At 54.4% G+C, this 15,593-nt stretch overlaps 1 protein-coding gene across 2 annotated transcripts in view; it reads left to right on the top strand.

Moving 5' to 3' along the window:
• The window catches only part of ZBTB16 (zinc finger and BTB domain containing 16), a 63,509-nt gene that overhangs the window by 3,094 nt on the left and 44,822 nt on the right, over window positions 1-15,593 (top strand). The window lies entirely within an intron of this gene.

The following is a 15,593-nucleotide window of genomic DNA, read 5'->3' as shown; positions in this document are numbered from 1 at the left end:
AATGCTGGGGCGAGCGCGGAGGGCTCGTGCTGTCGCAGGGCTGTGGTCCATCCATGCAGGAATGAGGTCAGGGTTGAAGCTCCAGTGGCTGTTATTTTGGGGCTCCCCTGCTCGAGGTGGGGGAGGTGTTTGTGTTCACGCTGACCCCGCGACTTGGGGAGCTGCTGCGGGGTGAGAGTGTAGTGGTTGCTATAGGCACGTGAGTTCAGTGCTTCCCTGTTTACCGCCTTCCAGTTGTGGGAGCAGGAACCAGAGCTCATTCCCCAATCTGGCTGGGGAACAGGGTCGTGTTGTTCATTACCATGCCTAAATCGGCATCGCCGGTCAAACCCTTTGGTGCTGGGCGTGCTTTGGCAAGCACCGCGCAGGCTGCAGCTCGGTGGCAGGACAGCAGCCTCCTGCCTTGGAGAAGGCAGCACTGGCTCAGTGCTGGAGCTGCTCGCAGCCTCTCTGGGCTGTGCACCTTCTCAGAATTTTAATGAATCAACAGGTTGATTAGTCGTGGTGCACGTAACATGCTCCAGGGACCGTGGCGGTGCTCTGGTGGGGGAGCGATGCAGCTGGTGCGCTCGCTGCCTGCAGAGGCTGCTGCCTGGGGCGATCGGGGTGCGCGGGAGCTGGTGGTGGGTGCCAAAGCAGCAGCTCTGTGAACGTTTCCAGCACAGGGCGGCAGCCCCTGCTCTGGGGTTCTCAGCCCCACATGAGTCTGTGAGCAGTAGTCTGGCCAGAGAGTCGGAGCTGCCGCACGGACCCTACTAAGAGCAGCCCTTGGCGCTTGGAGGGGTCCCCAGTTCTGTTTGTCTGCTTTCTGCTTTATTCCCCTCTGCCACGAGCGGGAGAGCCGGGGCTTGTGTTGGTTAGCGTGCCCGAAGCTGCCTCTGTGCGGCTCTTGCCTGACCGTGCAGTGATGCAGACTGAACGTCACTGGAGGAGAGCTGCAGTGAAGGCTCAGAGAGAATTTTAACGTGCCGTTCTGCCAGTCTTGAGCATCTCCCTTTCCCACTCCGAGCCTGAGAGCAGCGGCTGATGTGCCACAAGAGAGGGCAATGCCAGATCCCCCCTGGCTGGCGATCTGCCCCGAGGCAGGGCTGGCTGTAAGGTTGGGTCCTTCCCCACACACCCAAGTGGGAGATGGGGAAGCGCAACGCAGCCTGTCCAGTGCCACAGCCCGTATTTCGCAGTGCTTGGATTATTTTGACAAGCACGGCTGCAGCCGTAGCTTATTTCTTAATTATTCATGATCCTTATCGGGAGGCTGGGTGTGCGTCGTCCTCCGATGGGCTCTTGTGTCTGACCGAAGTGCGGAGCTGAGCACCGTCTCCTGCAAGCGAAGCCTTGAAGGCAGTTGCTTAAGCCAGTGCCAAACTCCGTTTGCCTCTTTCTGCTTTCAGACAGATTACCTGGCACGGGCAAACTTTGCAGCGCGAGCCAAATCCTTTGAGCCATTTTTAAACTGATCTGTGAGACCGTCCATGTTGAAAGGCATTGGGCAACAGTCAAATGAACTTACCCCCCTCCAAAGTCTAAATCCAAGGCAGTTTGTGTGCAGACACGGTCTCATGTGGTTTTTTTAATAGTGCTTGCTTTCTAATACATTGTGAAAATTGCCATTTGGGGAGGATTTGTGGGGTCCTGTTGTATTCATGGAGCTGTTAAACAGCATCTACGCTAGACTGGGATCTGTAACTCTGCTGGAGCAGCTCTGGTGGTGGTGGCAGCTGCACCGGGTTCCTCTTGGCTCCAGTGCCTCGTAGAGAGGTGGTCAGGGGGGATCTGCAGTCTGTGCTGAGGTCCTGGCATCACCTCCCTGAGCTGGCTGGCAGCAGGGGCAGGATGTGCTGGGGGCACTGCAGCGTTGCTTGTTGACTGACTGCTTTCACTGACCTCTTTCTGCTGTGCATTTGCTGCTGTGGTTTTGCTTTCTGACCCTGAAGTGAGCACGGAGGTGCCCAGGGCGCAGTCATTCCCAGTAAGGATCTGGGGGCAGCTGCCACGGAGGGGCACCTAACGGGACTGCGCCATGCTCGGCTACCCTGGCATGATGCTCGGCTGCCCTGCTCCGTGCTTGGCTGCCTGGCACAACGGCTTTCACGTGCCAAACCCCAGCAGGTGACAGACAGCGCTCAAACCCACCCAGAGCTGATGCTGCAAGGAGCTCAGTGAGCCAACGTGTGCTGTGCCTGTTTACATTGCACGAGCAAGTGTACGCATATGGCCGGTACGCTTGTTTACACACACACACACGCCTATAGAAGTATAAACATACATGTTTATCGTTAGAGCCTTCTAAGTGTTGTTCCTCTCCCCATTAGTATGGGAGGCGCAGGCAGGAAAAGGGAGAGCGAAGGCTTGGCTGGCTTTTTGCCGGGCTGCGGTGAGCGCCGGGGGTGACGGCGGGTGCCCGAGTGCTGGTCGCCTGCCCCAGCCCCACGCAGGAGCGTGGCTCCACGCTGCCCTCGGCCTCGTGACAGCGTCCTCCCTGCCCTGTCACAAAGCCGATGAGTTGAGGGTGCTGAGCTGTGACCTTTGGTGGCCGAGTGGCTGCAAGCCACGGCACTGACTGCAGTTTTTGGGTTCCCCAACCTGCCGACTGCTGCACAATCCATTTTTTTCCTCTTTACCGAGCTTATGATTTTGACTAATTGAGTGTATATTGAGTTGGCATCTCTTTAATTTTTTTTATAAAAGATTTCCTTCTAGGTTCAGCAAAGTTCAAACTTAATCTAATGTTGGTATCGATCACTGCTTCTAATTGCAGGCAAAAAAGCCAGAGTTCAGTGGCCCTTTTTGGGGTTCTTTGCATGAAGAAAAGCCTCCTGAGCTGCAAAGTGAGTGCCGTGCTGAGCCACAGGCTGAGCCCAGGCGGGTTGTCATCGGGAAGTTAAATACCTTAAAACTTTACGAAAGACGTGGTTTCCTCTTTTCCATGTCCATAGCAACAGAGAAGGCTGCAGGTGGGGATGGGATTCAATGAGGTTCATTAGTGGCATGGCCAAGCATCCGAAGACTGATGCTATCTGGGAGTTCACCCACTGTAGTGATGGCAGCGTTTGCCACGTGTGGCTGGGTGAGACGGAGATGCTCGGCTGGAAAACGAAAGTGCTTTGTGGCGATGGTGTCCTTCAGCCAGTGGAGGCCGGTGGTGGGTGGATGCTCCTCTGGGGAGCAGTTTTGGCTGGAAGGGGTCTGTCCTCGCTGTTGCAGGGGGATGCACCTTAGGGAAAGCCTCCCTTCCCATTTTCACGTCCGAGTTTGGCATTGTGAGGTTTTATGGCTGAGCTGTCACCTAAATGGCATGTGCGTGGTGGAGCGTTTTCAGGATAGGGATATAGAGGCTGGCTTTTCCACCTTGGCTGCCAGTTGGCCACAATGCCTCAAACTGTGGAGTTTTGCCCTCTTTTCCCCCTTCTGAAGCACAGAAGAGTGGCAGATCTACCTGGCTGCTGCCGGCAGCGCTACGGTGTGGTGGGAGCAAGCATCGATGCTCCCTTGGTCCAGGGTGCAGAACCAGGCACTGTTGCTCCCTGGCTCTGGGATGTGTTGATGCTGGTCTGAAATGCTCCTGCTCAGGGAAATTCCCAAGGGAATCCTGGTCCTGGTTCCAGTGCTCAGCAATCCCCATGATATGTAGCCTCTTGGCCTGTGTGGAACTGTAACATTAAAGTCATAGCAAACATTAAGTAGCTGCATAGGGAAATATTCCAGCGTTTGGCTCTCCCTCTGCCAGCCTCACCTCCATCCGTCTCCGCCTGGATTAGCGGAACGTTGTACTACTAATGCCATTAGGCGCGTTGGCACTGCTCGATGTGTCACAGTGAGAAACAGATGCAGTATACCATTAAAGCAATAAACGTGATAAATCGGATCCCAAGTGCTTTGTGAGATGTTATTAGTGTTAATTTTCAGTAGCCTGGTACAGTAGTTATTTTTTATTTTATTTTAAGCATTCGGCGATTTATGTTCCGCAGCGATCGAAACTTGGAAAAAAAAAAAGGAGGAAAAATAGAAAACAAGGGGGGAAGGGAAGAGGGGGAAAAAAAGCCAGCAGCCCCCCAAACCCTGCCTGTGATTACTTCCAGAGTCCGAAGACGACCTGGCAGCTCTTGTTTCTTGCTGATGGGCCTTATTAGCGGCACCTGGCATCATAAGGGGCTAATGGAAACCAGTGTTCCCGGCCGCCTGGCTGCTGCCGCGCGGCTCCGGCAGCACGGGGCGGCCGAGCGAGGAAGCTCTTATTAGCTTTATGGGCAGGGGGACGTGCCCCGCTCAGGAAATGAATGTTGCAGCTAAGGTCCACGGCGCTGACCCCGAGCGTGTAACCTGTGAGCGCCGGCGGAGACCCCGCTCAGGATGCTTGGGATTTCGGGGGCTCTCTGGTTCTTGTCATAGGCAGAGGGGGGATACGGCGGGATGTGTTGCAGCCTTGAACTTTTGATTTATTCAGTGGGGGACTTAACCATTTCCATACTCGGCTCCTAGCACGGAGGGGGAAAAGCCCCCTTTGGCTCCTGTGTTATTCTGTCAATTATTCTGCATCATTTTAGTTGTGCAGCAGATGTGTTTTAAAGCAAAACTCTGAGATTCCCATCAGAAAACACCATTTTTATTTTTTTTTTTCCCATTCCCTTCTCCCCTTGCCCACTTATAATTTCTGCCTCTTCCCTCCCGATGGCAGCGGAGGGGCTTCCGAGGGCAGATGGGGATGCTGCCGTGCCCTCCGACCAGGGTGCCTCCGCTTTCCCCAGTGCAGCTCCTTTCCCAGGGACCCCGGGCAGGTGGATTGGCACCACCTGGGGCCCTGATCCAGAAAACCTGCCCAACTGAGGATGCTTGGGTAGTTTTTCCCCAAAGCAGTCGCATTGGTGTCACTTGCAGCAGTTGGATAAGCTTTGTGTGGAGCCTTTTCCGTTCACATTCTGACTCGTACAGCAATGTTGGTTAAAAAACTGTTTTTCGGCTACACAGAGGAGCCTCGGAGAGCCTGGGATGTTTCAGGGGTGATGCTATTGAGAGCTTCTTTTCCTCGTGGTGCGTGGAAATGGTGCCGAGCAGAGCCAGGCTCTTTGTGGTGGAGCATCCCTGCAGCCTTCCCTGCTCCTGCACGATGCTGGCTCTTTCCTTACACCGGTGCGTCAATCTGTTTTCCTTGGATGGAGTAAAACGATCTGCATTTTCCTTTTTGCTCGCAATTAGCAAGATTTTTCTTTTACTCCTCCCACCCCTGCTCCTTGACAGCTTCAAGAGAGGCTTTAAATGAGTAATTACTAAATATTTCCCGGCAGCCAAACACGGGGCCATGGCATCTCCTGTTGCAAAAGTGAAAAATATTTCTGTTTGCAGTTAATTTTAGTGGCAGGCAGATCATGTTAACTGGGTGTAATTGCTTCCAGATATGGCAGAGGGTTTTGTGTGTTGGGATGAAGGGTCTGGTAAGTGCTCACTTCCTGTGTAAATTAGCCTATTCCATTCATTCCCCCTCACCCGGCAGTCCTGGCTTGTGTCACTCTGCCTGCGAGGTTTCCCCCTCCATGGCCCGGTGTTAGGAGCTCAACACTTTATGGTCGCTTTAGCTCTTTGCTGGGCATCACTCCGTGTTTTGCCATCGCCAACAGGCGCCGTCAGGATGCGATAGCGTCTGCATCCCACTCTACAGCCAATGAACGATGGGAGCCGGGTGCCCGCGGGTGGCAACGAGACGCCTCTGCGGATAGCAGCGCCTTCGCGCCTCGCAGGGCTCGTTGGGCTTGCGAGAGGTCCCCTCTGCTCTCCGGCTCCAGCAGAAACCAGCGGCTGCAAAGTGGGTGCGATGGATGCCAGTGAAACAAGGAGGGTGGCGAATTCAGATGGAAGAGAGTCGTGTACGAGCAACAGAGAAAGGTTTATCCATCATTTTGAGTAAATGCAAACAAGGCAAATCTGCATGGGTTGAGATGCCTCTTGATAGCGGCTTATGAGCTTCTAACATAGCTGTGACATCCACTCATATTCCCAGACACCAGCTCCATTGCAAAGGCCTGGGAAGCACTGCTGGGTGATCTTCAGGCTGAAGCGTGCCTGAAATGCTCAGGACCGGTTCAGAATGGGGGTTTGCACTCCTCACAGTATTTCAGAGAACTCCTGCAGCCAACGTGGGGAGCAGCAGATGCCTTTGCTGGAGCATCAAGCACTGCCGGACCCGCATGGTTGTGCCAATAAAGGTGGATTCCTCTTTTTGACAAAGAGCATCCACCAGCTCAGCCGTTTTGCAGCTGCAGAAGAGAGCGCGGCTGTAAAATTCGGGTTGTGGGAGCGAGCCTTTGTGGCCCAGGCTCTCGCTCTGGCCAGGGGCCAGGGCCGCCCGTATCGTTTTCGCTGTAGTGTTCTTAACTGATTTTAAGTAGATTATGGTTGGATACACGCCCCGCTGTGCGGGTTTAGTTTTCCGTCGGCCTTTCGTCATCTTGTTGCTGTTGTATTGGCGTGTTGTTTAGCAAACAAGTCGGCGATATGCAACTGAGGAAACACTTCTCCACGTAGGCGCGAGCGCTGTAAGGCATGTTGAGCCTGGCTCGAGTCGCCCGCCATAAATCGGCATTAAACACCCTGCTTTGTTACCGGTGTCAGCGCGGGAGATGGGCTGTTTATCTGCGTGTATCAGCCAGGCTGATAACCCCGTGCTCTGTTTAGCACTGTGCGAGGAGCGGCTGGCGTGCTGCACGCCGGCATCGCCCGGGCGCAAAGGCAGAGAGACAGGGAGCGCAGGATGCCGGCGTGAGGATGCCATGGTTCTTACCCTGCACACCGTGGACCTCCGGTTGAAAAAATACACCTCTGTGTGTCTACAAATCTGGCGTGTGGCGGGGAGGAGGACGCCTGCGTTCGCCTTGGTGACCTATAAAGAAGGCAGACCTTGAGGGAACGGAAAAACAAAGAGAAACTCAAAAAGCCCCACAACCCCAAACACGAGGCCGTTTCCGTCACCAGTGCGCTCTTGGGGTTGAAAAGAGTGCAAATCCCCCATGGGAGATGGGGTGTGTGGGGAAATGGGTTCCTCATCCCCACTGTTGGGTGGTGGGCTCTTATTTCCATGTGGAACGACTGCAACACCACGTTTTCCGAGTCAGTTTTCCTACCGAAAAGCATCAGAAAGCCCTCTGCCCACCGAAATGCCCTCCCGGCATGGTCCCCCTTGGCTGATGGAGCCAATCCTGGCACAGCGGGTGTCCCCTTGCCTGTTTGGAAAGGGGAAGGCTGGAATGGGGTTTCCTATTGGAAACCTGTGTTGATTATTAAGTGACTCCTAGGGAATTGTATAAGGGCATAATGCAGTTCATATATATATACATACGTCGCTCTTGCCTCTCCTTTAATTTTCATTCATTGCGTTCACATACCATGTACTACGCTGGTTACAACCACGTGCTGTTTGCTACTCCATCGCGACGGCTGAAAGTGCTTTTCTGCTCTTGTCCCTGAATTTGGGGACAGCACTCTGCTCCATGCACTTTGCCCTTTGTCACCTTCCCGCATTCTTTTCTCTACACATTATTTATAGTAAATCACATTAGAAAGGAGTGCTAAGGAGGAAGTGTGATTCATCCTCCTTGAAACCAGCACTGACATAAATAAAGGCAAAGCGCTTACTACGTGTTTTTTATTATGGTATTTAGGGACAGGTTGTACTAATCTTGGCGCGCACAAACCAAACCCGTGAAGGCTACGACTCTAAGAAATTCGATTTAACCACAGCACAGACTGTACGTAAAATAAAATCCAACCAACACCCAGACAGTCTTCTTGGAAGCGTGCACACGTGGTTGGAAGCGTGCTCACGTGGCAGTACCAGTCTTCTGTAGGGGCTCATCGCTTTCCAGATTTTATCGCCTGGTTTTGGCTTCTTGAGGGTTTGCTGGGACTTGCTTGGGATGCTCAGGCATCCAAATTGCTTGGGTGTATCTAGGGTTTGGACAGAGGTGCTCAAATTGGTTCAGAAAAGGGTTACCTGAGGGGGAAACCAGACGGGATGCTCGGCGCAGAGAGCCCCAGCGAACAGCTTCCAGATCGTGCGAACCGGGGCAGGCGCTGGGAGCTCGGTGCCGGCAGTGGGGCACAGCGAGCGGCGGATATCTTATCTGTGGCTGTGCACGGGCTGCGGTCGCAGCCTGCTGCGCAACACACACAAACTGCCTTTACGTGGGAGAGATAAAGCGCAAGTATTGTGCAACTCTTGCCGCCTCACTGGTCCCTCTCTACCCACTCCGGCATGGGCACACCATCCCCTCGCACGATGCTGCGGTGGGTGGAGGGTGTGGGCCACGGTGCCACCATGCATCACCGGCACCAGGGCAGGTCCTCTCTGCTGGGGGCACACGGCAAGCCCAGGACGTGGGGTGGTCGGAGCGTGGCAGGTGCCCACTGACTTGCACGCTGGGGCCCCTTTCTGCGAAACACCGCAGCGCTCGGAACCGAAACCCTCTGTGCCTCCCTGCGGGGTGTTCTGCTATTTTTACCAGCAACGCGGTGATTTCCTCTTCTCTTTCTTCCTTCCCCATGTTCGTAGAAAATATCCCAAGCGCTGAGGGTGGGAGGGAGGGCACTTCTACGAACAAGAGCGGTGGCTGGAGGCGCTTGGGGCGTGCGAAGCTCTGCCCACACCGCCCTCGCCTTTCAGGAGGTGATGGAGCTCCAGCGGCTGCTCCGTCTCGTGGGGCGCTTGGGTGGTGGATGCTTGGAGCACAGCCTCTGCTTGCCTTGTACACGGGTTGCCTTGCACGGGAACCATCCGTCTGCGATGAAACCAACAGAAACCCAGCTTCCCTGCGGCAGGAATATTTTGGGGGAAATATTTTAGCTTGGAAGAAAACTTTTCCCGTGGAAAGAAGTGAAAAGGAGGTTGTCATTTTTGTTTGCTGAGTCCCTGTCTCCTCTGGCCATCAAAAGCTGGAGAGGGATGGGGGAAGCGCTTTGGGGTTCTGGCTTTGCCATGCCTTCCCCCCAGCCGTTCGGTTCGTTGTTGCCCTGGTTGAAGGGCAGCATTTCGTTTGAACTTTGCATTTCTGGGGGCTGTGGAGACGATTGCGTGTAGGGGAGGGACCATGGGGAAATGGGTGCTTTGGTGGGAACTGGGCCACCAGCAGCTCCCAGCCCTCAAGGTGCTGAGTCGGCAGCACCGGGGCTGCCCCCAGCCCTGCCCCTGGGAGCTGGGGAGGGTACCGGGATCTCGGGATGCAGAAGCAGTCGTTGGTATTGATTTCTGGCTTATCTGACCCTTTAACTGGAGGCAGCTCTTCCTTCAGCATCTAACCAAACGTAACTGAAAGCAGCCCAGAAATGTATATCACCCTTCCCTCGCATTAATTAGGGCTGGCCGATGCATTATTTAGCAGGGTGGGAGATGCTCTGGGCTGCCCCGGAGCGGGTGCCGAGACCAGCATGTGGATAGGGAGAGCGAGGAGGTCTGTGGGGTCATGTGCCAACCCACGCACGCACGCGAGTGGTCGCTCTGCATGAGCCTGAGGCACTGCGAGGGCGAGCAGGAGAAAAGCTCTCATCAGACCTCACTGTTGCGAGAGGGACTCTTCCAGCTGGGCCCATGCAGAAGATGGCAAAAGAGCAGACCGTGGTGATGGGGGCTGAGCCAAGGTGCCCCATGAAGGAGCAGAGATGAGAATCTCCCTTGGGATGCTTTCTTTCTCCTTATCCCATAGCCCAAGCGATGCATGGCGTGGTCTGCTCTGCTGGACAAGCCCCAAAGGCTCGGCCGCTGCCAGGACGGGCAGCTGCACTGCATCCTCCTCCGGCTGGAGGTGGAGAAGCTCCCTAATTAGCACCTTTGTTGCTAAGTGAACGAAGCGGCCGTGCGTGGCGAGCTTCCCACTAGCAGTATGTGTATTGGGGAGGGCCATCAAACGCCATCACGCACAACGCCGTGATGCACAACCGCAGGTACCAGTGTGCCAGAGCCCGTTTGCCCACCATCCCACAACACGCGGGCGTGGCGGGCCAAGGCCAGGGTGCAAATGCTGTGCGCTTTCCTCTCCTCCCTCCCAGCCCCCGCTTTGTTTGCTTGGGCGTTTGGTGCCACCCGCAAATACAGTTGGTGGGGGCTGATAAGGATCACTGACCTAGAGTGAGTGATGGGGACTTTCTTCCTGCTAACGTGAACAGCAAACCACGTTGCGTTGTGTTTGTATGGCTGGGCTGGGTGTCTCCCGGCTTGGACGTGCCTGGCTTTCGGTCACCAGCACTGCATCTTCCCTTGTGGATGTGCCGCGGGTTGGGGTTTGCATCCCTGGTGCTCTCATGGATGGGTATTTTCAGTCCCTGGTGTCAAACATGCTCTCTGGGACCAAGTGTCTTTGGGCTTTGGTGCAGGGTAGCGTGTTTCCACCTTACTGAAAAGGTGGCACGTGTGTCTGTGAGCGGGATTTCCCGTGCGGAGTCGTGCGGCACCAGGGTTTGCTTTGCCATGAGCTGCTGCGGGAAGAGATGCTCGTGGTGCTTTGCCCACTCCTGCATCCCCAGTGCACCACCTCCTCTTGCTGCCGGTGTTTTGGGGGGGTTCAGTTCTTCCTGATTGGGAGTTGTGTCTTTGTACGGGCTCCTTTGTGCTGTGATGGCTCACGTGCAAACCACGTTTTCTGCATAAGTGAGCGAAGGGCGAGAGAAATTACATTACCGACAGCACAAGAGCCCGGGCAGGGGCGAACAGACAAAGAGTGGCTGGACGCAGTGAGGCAGGTCCTAGTTCAGCCGAGACGAGTCCCGGTCCCCCCATGATGTCCCTGGTCACCACCATGCCCCACATCTCCCCTGTAAAGCCCCCGTGACACCCTGCATCCCCCCGTGATGCGCCAGCGATGCCCTGCATCCCCCATGGTGCCCCCACAAAGCCCTACATCCCCCCGAGGTCCCCTCATGGTGCTCAGCCTTGGTCCCTCCCGTGATGCTGGGGACCCCAGTCCCCAGTGGGGGACCACCCCACAGGTGGGTGGGTGCTGAGCGGTGACGTTGGACCATGGCCGGGCTGAAAGGGCACTGGGTTTGCTCAGTGGGGGCATCGTGCCAGGCTGCAGTGGTTATGGCGAGGGGCTGCCACAGGGTCTTTGGTGTGTTCCTTTCTCTCTCCCAGGTAATTTACAGTTTGGGGCCGGGCGCCTATCGGATGTGGGTTTTTTTCCTTCTTTACAGGCATTGGCTTAATTCTTGCTTGGGTCTACAGCGCTCGGTTTTCCTGGGGTAGGGGGTTTGTCACTGTTATTAACTAATGAGCTGATTCTTTTGCCATTTTCAAATAACTGTATTTTTCTTTCAATACAAGAAAGGGAAAATGTCTTTTCTCAATAGCACAGCTCTCATAAGTCCTTGAAGGCGTGAATTTGCCATTCTTCTGCACAAATGTGCCGGATTACCATACTTTTTAATACTAGGGCTTGAATTGCTGAATCATGGAAGCGGGATGATAGGAAATGTTTGCATACGCGATGTTGGGGAAAAGGGGCTATTTTCAAAAGTGCTGTAGCGGGCTAAGGGGCTTTTTCCCCTCTCGCCATGACGTTGTGTGGAGTTTGCGACACGGGATGTGTCTTAGTTCCCGGTGCCGGCCTTAGTTCAAGCTCGGGAGCCCATCAGCGGTGCCTCCTGGGAGTGTGGCTCTACTGCTCCGCGTGCCCCCGCTGCGGCCGTCCCCGACGTGCAGCCTCAGCAAAGCACTGATTTACCGTACATGCCGGTTGGCCTCCGGATGCCATCGCTCTTACCTGTTGCGGCGAGGGTCACTGCTGAGGCAGCTCTTCTGCTTCGCTCCACAGTGCTTGTATTTTCAATTACCGCTGGTCACCTCTCGCGCGGCGTTTGCCCTGCGCTGGCGGGGTCAGACGTGAGTTAGCCACGAGTGTCACGCTGCTCAAAGAAATAATCGTATTGTCTTCAGAGGGACAGTGATGACGGATCTGAATGTCAGCCTCCCACCGGTTCAGAAACAACATCTTTCCACCCTCCCCTGGAATGAATAATTCCTGGCTTTGCTAGTTGAGGTCTACCAGCCCCACTAGCAGCTCAGCTCTTGCTGGTTGAGATGCTGTGGCCTCAGCTGCTCCTGCTCTGGTTCTAAGCCCCTCTCTTGTTCCAAGCCCTTCTCTGGGTCCGGGGCTTTTCCAACGGACTTTGCAGAGCAACAGCCCACCACAGCACTCGTTAAACGAGACCCTGTTTGGATTGCCAGATCCTTTTGATTCTTCCTGCATCGTCTTCCACCACATCCTGGCTCTGCCTCCCGAGGTCGGGGTTTTATTATTTTATAGGTGCTGTAACGTTCAGCCGTGTTTTGCAGCAGTGGCCGGTGTGATCTCCCCACCATCCTCCTCCTCCTCAGGATGCTCTTCAGCAGGAATCAGGGGCTGTTGGGTGGTCGGAGCGCACAGGGGGGCTTGTGGCCCCCCAGTAGCGTTTCAGAGCTGGGATTGCTGGTGTTTTGGTGTGGAGAACATGCTGTGTTCGGGCTAAGGAGGGATGGCTTTGCCTCACTCAGCGTACATTGCCAATCACCTTCCCCTATGCCTATAATCTTGTGCCTCTTCATTAGTAAATAATGGAAGATTGGGAAATAAGGGTGAAAGTAACACAGCTGTGCATAAAGATTGGGTTCTCCTGGTGCTGCTGTCTCCCAGCCTTGCTTTCCGGCGCCTGGGCAGCTCTGAACGATCTGCTGGGAACCAAAGCACTGGCAAACCGAGAGCAAACGCGGCCGCTGATTCCAGCGCAGCTCAGAGCCGATCACCAGCAGCACGTGCTGGGGAGCGGCAATGGACCAGGAAACCATTTTCACCCAACAAATTATTGTTCTTGTGACAGCAGATCTGAAATCCGTTTAACTTTTCGGTGTCCCATACCCCTTTAAATGTTTCACGTGTATTCTTACTGATGGGTTACCTTTTCTTTCCCCCCGCTGGCTATAATTAGTGTCCTTTACACAGAATTGCCTTAGAATTGGATTTGAAGAAGATAAGAATCAAATTACCAGTATTTATCTTGTAAATTCCAAAAGATCTACTGAGAGGCACTGTATAAAGAGGGGCTTTTTTTTTTGAATTTTATGCTCTGACAACGCAAGCCTCCCGAAGATCCCGGGATCCCCTTGACCGTCTTCCAAACTCCCTGAGACGTGGGATGTGGCTGGGGGTGCCGGGAGGGAGAGGGCGGCTCCTTTCCCCCTCCAAAACTCCACTCGTGGGCTGGGAAGGTGTCTCGATAATGAAATCTGTACAAGAATGGATGTTCCCATCACCTGATGGATGCTGACTTGGTTTCCAGTCAGGGCAGACACGGTGCGAGTGGCGATGGCTTGGATGCTGTTGTGTCTCCAGGAGGGGCTGAATTGGGGCAAACACCCCACGGCTTTGCCAGGCGAAGGGAGGTACCTGCGTGCAGAGCAGTGTTCTCTCAGGCTGGGCACATATAAAGCAGGCTGAGTCCAGTCCTCGCAGCTGGTCCCGGGCGGATTGGAGGAGGAAAGTCTTCTTTCCCAGGCTCCCACCTGGCTTCGTCCCCTCTCTGCCGGGCGGGCTCTCAGATGACAAGGCAAGTTGAGCACAAGAAATGGATGGAGGTAATTTGGGTGGGCTCTGTTTTGACAGAAATTAAGCATCTGAATTTAAATTAAGGAGACGGAGAGCCCGGGTAGCTGAGACTATATTTTCATAGTGTAAACAGTTGCAGAAGAAGATTAATAGCATCTGTGTAAACACTCCGTCACCGCGGCGAAGGGGCTTTTTTTTTCTATAGTTGAGAAATGCTAAGGACAGCTGGAGACGGGAGCCGCCGTGCCTCCCTCCTGCCCGCCTGCAGCGCGGTGCGCACCTTCAACCTCCCCGTCCATCCCACGGTAAATATTTCAGCCGCCCTCAGCCCCGCTCTCCCTCCTTGCAGTAAATTACATATTGAAGTAGCCTGGTAACTGAGCACCGGTTGCTGCACGATAAGCTCCGGGAAATCGATATGTTTGCCATGTGCCTGCTTGTTTATGACACCTGCCTGCAGAGCAGTTGAGCAATGCTCCGCGTGCCCTGCGCTTCGCAGCCTCCTCCGAGCCCCCAGCCCCTCGCAGGAGAGGGCGCAACGGCTCCCATTGCTTTGTGCTCCCCAAGCAGGGTTTGCGCGGCAGCATCCCATCGCGGGGCGTAAGGGCACGCAAGCAATGATGTTTGATGATGCAGAGCAAGGAGAGACTGGTGGGATGAGAGAACGGGTCGCGCCTTCATCCTTCTTCAAGGCTTCTCCCGGCACCTCTGCAGGTTTCTGCTCCGCTTTCATTTGTCACTTCCCTGGAGCAGGTTTGGGAGTGGAGCCTGGAGGTTTAAATACTCATTTCATGCACCGAGGGAAAGAGGTGACTGCCTAAACACATGATGCGTTATGGGAGGAGGTTGATGACTTCAGAGTATTGTGCCACGCAAGCCAGTAGTGCAGGGACCAGGCAGTCACCAGCACAACGCCGAGCACCCCAGGGTGCAGGGGATGCCCCAGCCCCTCGGCAGCAGAAGCTCCCACCCTGTGAGCAGCAAAGCCCAGGTCAGCTTATGGACCAGGACTGGCCCTGTGGCTACAGAGAAAACTCTTCTCCTTGACTTCTCCTCCTCTTCTCCTTTAGAGCTTGGATGCTCTAAACGTTTGGGCGCTCTGCCTGTGCCAAGGGTCGGTGCCTGCCCGCGTCCCTGCTGCGCTGGTGGAGCTTTGGGGTGGGAACAGGCATTTTTTAGTTGAATTTCAGGTTAGCAAGCTGAGTAATTGACCTTTTGACCCAGATATGAAGTTGGGAGGTAAAAGCCACGGCTTGCAAGATTTTTGTAAAACTGTTGACCTCTCGCAAGATTAACTCGGAGATAATAGTAATTATAAACAGCTTACGGTGGGTCCGATCGATAGTGAACTTTACCTCCTGCCTAAAACTGAAGGTCGGTGTTTTACTGCAGCAGAGATAACCGCTGTGGGTTTTCACATTGTCGCAAGCCAGGAAGTATCCCTGTATATAGGAAATGTGTGTGTTCAGCCCGTATGGTTTCCATGGGCACATCAGGAGGTGGAAAGGGACCCACGGGATGGTTCAGCGCATCGTCCCAGCGTGGGGTTTTGTGATGCTGAATCCCATCAGTAGACTTGGATGCGGTGTAAAAGCCCTCCCCATCTCCTTCGAGATGCACGGGTTGTGAGGGGTGAGCACAGAGGGTAGTGCCCACCTCCGGAAAGGCACTTTCTCTTTGCCTAGCTTTTAATTGCTTGCTTTCACTTTTTATGTATAAAAGATTGTCCATTTAATTAACTCGAGAATGCAATTTCAAAAACGCTAGTGCTTTACACATGACAGCTCTTAAAATAAAAGTAGCATTCCAGTGCTTCGTTTGCCTCTACGGTAGCCTCTGGCGGGTTCCTTCGGAGGGAAACGATCCCTCACCGTCAGCTCTGAGTTCTTGACTAGGAGCTGGAAAGATTTGGGGTGTTTGATCCTGGGTTCACCTTGCTGGTGTTTCAGGGCTGACAGGAGCCATCCTTAGGAAAAGCCGGCCAGGGTCTGCTCGGCGAGATAGCATGGAGGGATGGGACTTTGCTTTCCTGCAGCT

The sequence above is a fragment of the Cuculus canorus genome, chromosome 23 (genome assembly GCF_017976375.1).
Source record: "Cuculus canorus isolate bCucCan1 chromosome 23, bCucCan1.pri, whole genome shotgun sequence".
NCBI lineage: Eukaryota > Metazoa > Chordata > Aves > Cuculiformes > Cuculidae > Cuculus > Cuculus canorus.
This window is presented reverse-complemented; position numbering and strand designations above follow the sequence as displayed.